Consider the following 10,484-nt stretch of genomic DNA (forward strand, 5'->3'; position numbering starts at 1 on the left):
AGAAAGTGAAGAGGAACTAGAAAGCCTCTTGATGAAAGTGAAAGAGGAGAGTGAAAAAGTTGGCTTAAAGCTCAACATTCAGAAAACGAAGATCATGGCATCTGGTCCCATCACTTCATGGAAACAGATGGGGAAACAGTGGAAACAGTGTCAGACTTTATTTTTCTGGGCTCCAAAATCACTGCAGATGGTGACTGCAGCCATGAAATTAAAAGATGCTTACTCCTTGGAAGAAAACTTATGACCAACCTAGATAGCGTATTGAAAAGCAGAGACATTACTTTGCCAACAAAGGTCTGTCTAGTCAAGGCTATGGTTTTTCCAGTGGTCATGTATGGATGTGAGAGTTGGACTGTGACAAAAGCTGAGCGCTGAAGAATTGATGCTTTTGAACTGTGGTGTTGGAGAAGACTCTTGAGAGTCCCTTGGACTGCAAGGAGATCCAACCAGTCCATTCTGAAGGAGATCAGCCCTAGGATTTCTTTGGAAGGGCTGATGCTAAAGCTGAAACTCCAGTACTTTGGCCACCTCATGCGAAAAGTTGACTCATTGGAAAAGACCCTGATGATGGGAGGGATTGGGGACAAGAGGAGAAGGGGACGACAGAGGATGAGATGGCTGGATGGCATCACCGACTCGATGGACGTGAGTTTGAGTGAACTCCGGGAGTTTGTGATGGACAGGGAGGCCTAGCGTGCTGCAATTCATGGGGTCACAAAGAGTTGGACATGACTGAGCAACTAAACTGAACTGAACTGAAATGAAGATTTTCAAATCTGTAATTGAATACTTTATTCTAGATCACTTTCTCCTTTAAAGTATCCTTTCTAATGAGTATTGAAATGTTAAACAGGCTTTTCCTTAATGAAAAAATATGAAAACAATGTTCTCAATGAATAAGAGCATATTCAATTTGGCTTCCAGTGCCCAGGCTAGGAAATGGCAGGGGTTAGGCTTGCTGGATGGCAGTAGCAATATCAATACCTAATTCTTTTCAGGGCATTGCTTGTTGAATAGGAAAAGAAAAAGAAATTTTACAAGGGAGATCTTTTTTTATGATTTCAAGCAATTCTAGCACAGCTGGAATTCCAGAATGACAAACAGGATGTGGAATGACTTTGAAGCCACATCTACTTAGTCAAATTAACCATAGAATCACTTAAGGTGCTTTATTCAGTGAATAATTATGGTATAGAGAAAGGGCTATGGTGATAGAGTAATTCAGGTTTTAAAGTATACATATTTTCATTAAGATTTTTAGTTATTAAATGTTCTGGGTTGACAAACCACCTCTCTAATTACTTGAGTAGTTCAGCACGTTTCTTTTCTTTGTTTGTTTTATTGTATGGTCTGCTAGTATAAAGACATGTAAAAGCAGGTTACCATAAATTTATTTGGTGGGAGCCAGAGGTGGGGGGAATTATTCTCCCAAACACAAGGGTAAAGCATGAAGCCTGGAGCAGTGAGTTTCCCTAAACTAATTTATCAACTTCCAAGTGTTTTCTCCTGGCTCTACCTGAACAAAGCTCTAACGACATGGCTTGTATAGTACATTTGTTTTTTCGTGCTTTTGTTTATTAGAATGAGACTATCTGTAGCCTTCACCCATTAAATTTTATTTTAATCTTTGTAAGAACTTTATTATAATCTTACTTTTGTTTTTATACTTATTTTTATGAATCATTAAGAATCATATAACCTGTGAAATAGACTCCCATGTATTTTTGGCCTGAAGCAGCAGATGATTAAGAAGGATGGCTTAGTATAAAGAACATTAAAATAAGAGTTAGAAAACTAGTCATTATCCCCAGTTCTTTCAGAGATAGTTTGGGCTTCATGATTTAGGTCTTAAAGATTTAATTTCCCCTTGTATAAAGTGAGGGTTCATGACTAAACCATTTCTAAATCATCAGCATTGACATGTCATAAACCAGTGAGCCCTCCCCTGTCCATACACCAGTCTTGGAGCTCAACTGGGAAACTTTAAGAGTACATTCCATCCCTCCCTTTAAATTCTGGTTATTGGGCAGTGTGGGGAACAGAAGAGGTTCAGGTCCTAATCCCAAAACTTATGAATGGATTTTGTTACAAGGAAAAATGGAGGACTATAGTTAGAACTAAGATTGCTGATCAGTTAACTAATAAAACAGCAGACTTATCCTGAATAGACTGGGAGGCCCCAGTCTAATCTCATGAGCTCTTAAAAGTAGAAGAGAGCAACAAGAGTGGGTCAGAGAGACGATACTAGAAAAAGAGGGAGCAATGCCATGCATGAGAGGTAGTCAAGTAAGGCAGAAACTCTTTAGTTAACCACCACCAACTCATTTATTTGATGAACAAAAGTTGCACATTTCCTCTTATCTTACTGTTTTCATTGTTTATTTATCAGCTGATGTGTTTTAGGTTTCAGAGACCCTAGATTCTTCTACACTTAAAGACTATGCTTTAGCCCTTATGCAAAATTAAGAGGCTAGTGTATATTGACATGTTTTAAATTAAAACAGAATGAACTTCCGTTTTCAATTAAAAGACTGCGTTGTAATTTACTGTGATCACACAAGGACATAAATGTAAATGGTGTCACAAGATATAATGACATGTATTAGCAGATATCGGGGTATACAGAAGGGTGGTTCAGTCTGTTCTCTGGTCAAGAAAAATATTCCCTGAAAGAGCTATAAAATATAATATCTAAAGGATAAGAAATTAATGATGCCAGGAATTTAAAGATTATACAATTTACTGCACAATTATAGTAATATTACATTATTTGCTTTTATTTATTTAAAATAACTTACTCAAATTCTGCCATGTTCAAATACTCTGGCAGGCCCTGAAAATATGAAAATGAGTAAGACACAATCCCTAACATCCCTTCATGATCTAATTGCCACAGAATAGCAGCAATCAAATTTGTGTCTCTTACCCTCACAATTCTACATTTCATTATATGTTCCTTCTCTTGCATGGGGGAAAATTGCAAATACTTATGTCATTATCAAATGATACATTGATTTCCTGCATATTTGATTATTTACAGTTTCCTAGTCTTCTCTGGTGCTCAGAGGGCATGGAACATTTTTGGCAAGGTCTTTCTGCACTATTTTGGCCAGGTCACTCATCACTGGTACTGTAATGCCTGAACAGAAGCAGAGTGCTCTCTTTGCAGCTGGTTTTTTTCAGGTGTGCTCTTGATAGCAATGCTAATGGGCAGATAGTTCACTGCATCTCTAGCTGTTGGCATATGGCATCCGGGAGGACAAGGCAGTCCAGACAGCCCATCAGATTAACCATGTAATAGACCCAGAAGCTGCTCTGAAGCTGTAAAACAAAATTGCTTATGGAGTCTGCCAGCACGCCAGATGCTGCTATTGGAAGAAATATCTTCCAGCGCTGAGCATCTGGGTCTCCTGGTTGCCAGAAAAAAAAGAGAGAGAGAGAGAAATGGAATTGGCAATTCACTATCAATGAGGTTTCTTTTGGAATATAAGAATTTTTATATTTTTTAAAATGTCAAGTGCATTATGTTGCAACAAAGGTTAAAATTGGCTATTTCCCATGCATGCCACTATTAACACACATCTTCCATACAGTCCTTAGGCAGCTGGTTGGTTATTATCTAAATAAATCAGAACAATGAGAATCTTGAGTTTGAATGTGAATTTTCAGTCTGTTTCCAATATGCTTATTTTATTGATATTTTGCATAATAACATTCTTGCCAGCTGAATATAAATTTTATATTTAAACAAGGTAAGAAATAATGTTTCATATTAGCACACACTAGTTTGTTTCCTGACTGCCAATTATATAATTGAATATTATAACTAAGATATAACTCCCAAATGTCAATCAACTGTTTTTCAGTGGAATTGCTTTTCTATGCCAAATAAACAGTGGATTTGACTAATTTAATTTAAAGTCAATTAGATTTAGTTTTTTAAGCCGAAGCACAAGGTGAGTCATTCCTTGTCAGTTATATAATGTTTCTATATTGCCTAAACTTTGGTAAAAATTACCTTATATATTTAATTAAAACAATTAATATATGACATTTAAAAATAAGACAATTGTGTTAAATCATAAACACTCACATGTTTTACTTGGCCTGCATGATCTTTTTTGCACTGCTCAAAATAAGTTTATTGAACATATTTATTGAATATGAGAGATTACCTCAAATTTATAATTTTCTATGTTCCAACATTTGAAGCTTTTATATACAGTGATGCTCCAAATATTCTCCAGTTTTGCATAGTGGTTAATTACACAGTCTAACTTTTTCAGAAAGTTAGTAGTTTAAAACATTTTTAAATTCAAACACCTGCTTTTCTCCTAGTAGTACATTTAGTAGCCACTTCCAGTAAACATGAATATATTGCAAGTTTCAGTTGTTAATGTGCTATAACTCTGTATTAATGAAATTATGATAGTTTGGGAGTTAAACTGTGCAGAGTTAGATTATAAAGATACCTCAAAGATATTATAGGTTTGGTTCCAGACCATCACAACTAAGCAAGTATTTTAACAAACTGAAGAGTGTGAACGTTTTGATCCCCAGTTCCAATAAAATTTGTTTACACTATACTGTGGGCCAATAAGTGCACAATAGGATGTCTAAAAAAAAACAATGTATATACCTTAATTAAAGCTATGCTTTATTGTTAAAAAAAAATGCTGTTATCTGAAACTTCAAAAATTGCAATGTTTTTGCTGGTGGAGGGTCTTGCCACAATGATGGTAACTGCTGACTGATCAGGATTGTGGTTGCTGAAGCCTGGGGTGGCTGTGGCAATTTCTTAAAATAAGACAATAGTGAAATTTGCTACATTGATCGACTCTTCCTTTCAGGAAAATTTTCTCTGTCGCCTGTAATGCTGTTTGATAACATTTTACCCACAGTAGAATTTCTTTGAAAATTGGAGTCAAGCCTCTCAAACTCTGCCACTGGCTTATCAACTAAGTTTATGTAATATTCTCAGTCCTTTGTTATTTTAACAATCTTCACAGCATCTTCACCAGGAGTAGGTTCCATTTCAAGGAATCACTTTCCTTGCTCAGCTGTCAGAAGCCACTTCTCATCTATTCAAGTTTTATCAGGAGATTGCAGCAATTCAGTCACATCTTCAAGCTCCACTTCTAATTCCAGTTCTTATGCTGTTTTCACCATATCTGTAGGTGAAGTCTCAAATGACTCAAATCTTTCATGAGGGTTGAAATCAACTTCTTCTAAACTCCTATTAAGGTTGATACTTTAACCTCATCCCAAGACTCATAAATGTTCTTAATGGCATCTAGAATGGTGAATACTTTCTAGAAGGTTTTCAGTTTACTTTTTTCCAGATCCATTAGTGAAGTAACCATGTACGGCAGCTTAAAGAATAAGACTTGAATGTTGAAATTATCCTTTGATCCACAGGCTACAAAATGGATGTAGGATGAGGAGACATGAAAACAATATGAATCTCACTGAACAGATCCAACAGTGCTCTTAAAGGTGGGCAAACATGTCATGGATGAGCAGTAATATTTTGAAAGGAATCTTCTTACTGAGAAGAATCAATTAGTATCAACACTGGGGTTAAAATATTTACTAAGCCATATGATAAATAGACATGCTGTCATCCGGACTTTGCTGTTTTCTTTATTGAGCGTAGGCAGGATCAGTCAGTCAGTCAGTCAGTTTAGTCGCTCAGTCGTGTCCGACTCTTTGTGACCCCATGAACCACAGCACGCCAGGCCTCCCTGACCATCACCAACTCCTGGAGTTTACTCAAACTCATGTCCAAGTCAGTGATGCCATCCAACCATCTCATCCTCTGTCGTCCCCTTCTCCTCCTGCCTTCAATCTTTCCCAGCATCAGGGTCTTTTTCAGTGAGTCAGCTCTTCTCATCAGGTGGCCAAAGTACTGGAGTTTCAGCTTCAGCATCAGTCCATCCAATGAATATTCAGGAAGAGTCTATACAGGCAGGGTCGATATAGTATAATCTTTAAAGATCCCAGGATTTTCAAAATGATAAATGAGCATCGGCTTCAACTTTAAGTCACCAGTTTCACTAGCCCCTAACAGGAAAGTTAGGCTGTCCTCTGAAGTTTTGAAGCAAGGCATTGACTTCTCTTCTCTAGCTATGAAAGTGCTAGATAGCAGCTTCTTTCAAGAGAGTGCTCTGTTTTGTACATTGAAAATCTCTTGTTTAGTGTAGCCACCGTTATTCATTATCTTAACTAGATCTTCTGGATAACTTGTTGCAAATTCTACATTAGTACTTGCTGCTTCAACTTGCACTTTGATGTTAGGTGCAAGTTTGAAGTTAGGGCCTTGTTCTGGATTAAGCTTTGACTTAAAGGAATGTTGTGGCTGGATTGATCTATCCGGACCACAGAAACTTGATGTCAGCAACAGGGCTGCTTCACTTTCTTAGTATTCATGTGTTCACCAGAGTAGCACTTTTCATTTCTTTCAAGAACTTTTCCTTTGCATTCGTAACTTGACACAAGAGGTCTAGTTTTCTGCCTTTCTAGGCTTTTGACATATCTTCCTTGCTAAACTTAATCATTTCTAACTTTTGATTTAGAGTTAGAGACTTGATGCTCTTCCTTTCACTTGATCACTTACAAGCTATTGTAGGGTTCTTAACTCACCTAAGTTAAATAGTGTTGTGTCTCAAGGAAGAAGAAAGCCTGAGGAGAAGTATCTCTTGGGAAGGTAGTACAATAGGGAGAAATGCTGAGAGTTCATAACGTTGCACACAGTGTATTCTATATTGTTTCATTTAAAAAAACATATTTATATAGCATTAATATAATAATTATAAAAATATAGACATAATAATTATAATCTATAATAATTATAGATCAAGGTTTTACACATTGGATTTCAGAAATGCCAGCTTCATTCATTTGTCTGTTTACTTATTGACTAACCTTTCTTGTATTCCTTCCATGTGAGGAGCACTGTGCTAGAAATGCATATATATGGCCTGTGGTATCATGAAGTCTGGATGAGACAGTAATGAGTATATGCACATTCCCCCAAAATAATGCAAAAGAACCACAGAAGAAGGCATGGAAACCTGAAGGCACAAAGGGAAAGTGATGAATACTGGTTAAAGGAATTAAGAAAATCTCTCCAGAAGACTAGAATTGTGAAATAAAACTATAGATAATGAAAATTATGCCAGGTGGTTAGAGGGCATATTCAATATAGAAGGTCAACCCAACAGGGAGAGAAATCATCCAAGTGACTGTAAGGGGAAAAGTGAAAGTGAAAGTGAAGTTGCTCAGTCATGTCTGACTCTTTGCGACTCCGTGAACTGTAGCCTACCAGGCTCCTCTGTCCATGGGATTTTCCAGGCAAGAGTACTGGAGTGGATTGCCATTTCCTTCTCCAGGGGATCCTCCCAACCCAGGGATCGAACCCAGGTCTCCCGCATTGTAGACAGACGCTTTACCATCTGAGCCACCAGGGAAGTGAATAAGGGGAAAAGAACACCAAAAAGCATTCAGGATTTGAGTGATGAGACTAGTAATGAGGCCTAGGGATCAATCTGGAGAGTTCAGAAGGGCTGATTACAAAGACCCTCCTAGACCATGCCCCTGAGTTATCCCTCTATATCCTCCTAGAGAAAATGGACTTCCACTTGACATTTTAGAACAAAGAGAAACAATCAAACATTCCTGCTTAGAAGGATTACTATCTTGACAATTGGAAAACAGATTAGATTAGATTAAGTAGATAAGCTAGATAAGAAGGCAGATAGCAAGGCTATCATCTGGGAAGATATTTTAATAGTCTTTATTTCAATAGCACTATAGGTATGTGCCTGTTTATATGTATATGTTTGTGTCCATTTTATAAGTTAATTTTATAAATAAAAATATAATTCTTTAATTTATGTAAATATTTAACTTTTTGTTAATATTACATATAAGGATAATATTTATGTTGTTTTATATAGCATGTGTTTTATATATATAATATTATATATAATATTGTATTCCAGATAAAAAGAATGAGATACATTTCTCTGTATTGGTACAAGGAAAACATAAAGTTATAGTACTGAATATTATATATATATATATAATTTTATTAAATATATAAAACAAAGATCAAATGAGCATCAAGTTTTGAATTTTTTAATATAAAATTATTTATTTTAATTGGAGGTTAATTACTTTACAATATTGTATTGGTTTTGCCATACAGCAACATGACATACACACCAAGTTTTGAATTTTGAAGTGATCTTGCTTGACTGGTCCAAGGCATCACATCATAAAAAAGACTATGATAAAAAAGATGTTTACAAAAAGAAGAAAAGAATAAAAATAGCTTGAACAAGTCATATGATAAAAAAAGGGGGGGAAACCCACAGATTTCTTAAAAATGAATGCAAAAGTAGATTAATATCTGGCAAGTGTAAGTACATTTGAAAACTGATACAGAGGCAAACATGTGTATTATTAGAAATTTACCTAGTACCTAACCTGACTACTTGGCTAATTTTCTTTCTTTCAGATATAGTAAAGCATATCTCTAACTCTTAATTTTTTATTTTCATTTTGCTTTGATTATGCTCATGACTTAATGACTTGTTCCATGATGTGTTCTTTCTTCTTTTAAAGATGGTTGTGCTAAAACCTGCTGTCATTTACTTAGAATCCTTTGAATCCTTAGAATCCTTTCAGGGAGCCACTGTTGTAAGAATTATAGGGATACATGTTATTATTTCCATCTTTCACATGAAAACTTAGAGAACTCAAGAGATGAGCCAAAAGTCATAGTCTACTGGGGCTACCAAGCCAGAGTTTACGCCAATATCAATCTGATTCTAGACCAGTGTTCTTTTCACTACACAGTGTTAAGTGGTTTAAATCAAATTGAATTAGGTGTGCGATCATAAATTTTCATGGCAGAAGTTGGTCTGTTAACTGCATCCATATTCACTAAAGAAAAGCTTGGTATGGCTGTTTAAATTGTTAGATTTTAGGTTTGGGGTTGAAAGCTCTTCTGACATAAATTTAATCTGCTAGATTAGAGTAATAGATCTGATATATAGAGGTGAAGTGATTAATGTAATTTTTCTTGGCTGTAGCAAGACTTTTTTTTTTAGAACGGTAAATGGCTTTATTGCATGAGCTAAGACAGGAGGAAGAGGGTTTCTTGGCCTTTCGGGCCTTGATCTTCCTCAGACAGAACTCCAGCTCCTTCTCCTCTAATACACGGCCCTCTGCTGGGCCACCCCGGCCTATGTCTTGGAGCGATGCAGGCAAGAAGCTTGCCCGGCTGAAACCGCTCCTCTGGAAGACTGCTAATTGTGGCGTTCTTTTTCCTTTCATGATATTTCTTCTGCATTTTCTTTGATCGTTTCTTGTTGAAAATCTCTTCCTCCTTGGGAGGCAGCCTGGCCCCCTCCTAGGCCCCGAGAGGCAGCGCAGGGCGGGGCTCACACCGCCGTCCCTACGGCGTGCTGTCCATGAGCACAAAGCACTTCTTCCCCATGGTCTTGGTAGGGACCAGCCCATCGCTGGATGCGCTACGGACAACATCCGTGATCCTTGTCCGGCGCGTCCAGCACTGGGAGCCCAGGAGAAGTTCCCCACGTCCAGCCTCAAGGCCGGGTACTTGCTGCCTCCCGCACATGGACTGTGTGTGTATATGCGGCGGGGCCAGTGTTTGTGTTGGCAGCGGGGAGTGCCTGTTCATATTTTTTGGTACGGCTTTCTCTTGCCTCTGGGTTTCCGAGGCTTGTGCCGTTTGTCCTGAGAGATGCCCATTGCTCGGCGCTGGCTGGACAGAGCGTGGCTGTAGAAAGACTTTTATACCACATTCCTTGTATATCAATAAGTTTATTAGTAGACTACTTGAATCACCGAACTTATTATCCAAAAAGCCCTATTAACTAGTATCTTCATTAAGAAGAGTGAATGAGAACGCTATTGGCTGGATGCAAAAACAAAAAACTTTGTGACAGCAGGAAATAGATAAGCTTTTAAGGAAGCTTCAAATGACAATTAGAATTGTTTTTAACGTTATAGTTAATTTACAATGTTGTGTTAGTTTCAGGTGTACAGCAAAGTGGTTCACGCATATGCGTGTGTTGCTCCATCTTTTTTCAGATTCCTTTCCCATAGGTTATTGCAAAATACTGAGTAGACGTCCTCATCCTATCCAGTAGGTCCTTGTGGATTATCTATTTTATACATAGTAGTGTGAATTTGTTAATTTCAAGCTCCTTACCCAGCTTTCCCCTTTGGCAGCCATAGGTTTGTTTGCAAAGTCTATGGGTCAGTTTCTGTTTTGAAAGTTGCTTCATTTGTGTCTTTTTTTTTAATTTATAGATTCCAGATACAAATGATATCATGTGATATTTATCTTTCTCTGATTTTTTATTTAGTATGGTAATCTCTAGGTCTGCCCATGTTGCTGCAAATGGCACTCTTTCTTTCTTTTTTATGGCTGAGTAATATTCTATTGTGTA

General features: G+C 37.1%; 1 pseudogene; it reads right to left on the reverse strand.

Annotated features, from left to right (window-relative positions):
* Positions 1 to 9,024: 9,024 nt before the first annotated feature.
* Positions 9,025 to 9,780, reverse strand: LOC104982589 (annotated as a pseudogene).
* Between the last annotated feature and the right edge of the window lie 704 nt (positions 9,781 to 10,484).

Source organism: Bison bison, unplaced genomic scaffold (genome assembly GCF_000754665.1).
Source record: "Bison bison bison isolate TAMUID 2011002044 unplaced genomic scaffold, Bison_UMD1.0 scf7180017864533, whole genome shotgun sequence".
Taxonomy (NCBI): Eukaryota; Metazoa; Chordata; class Mammalia; order Artiodactyla; family Bovidae; genus Bison; species Bison bison.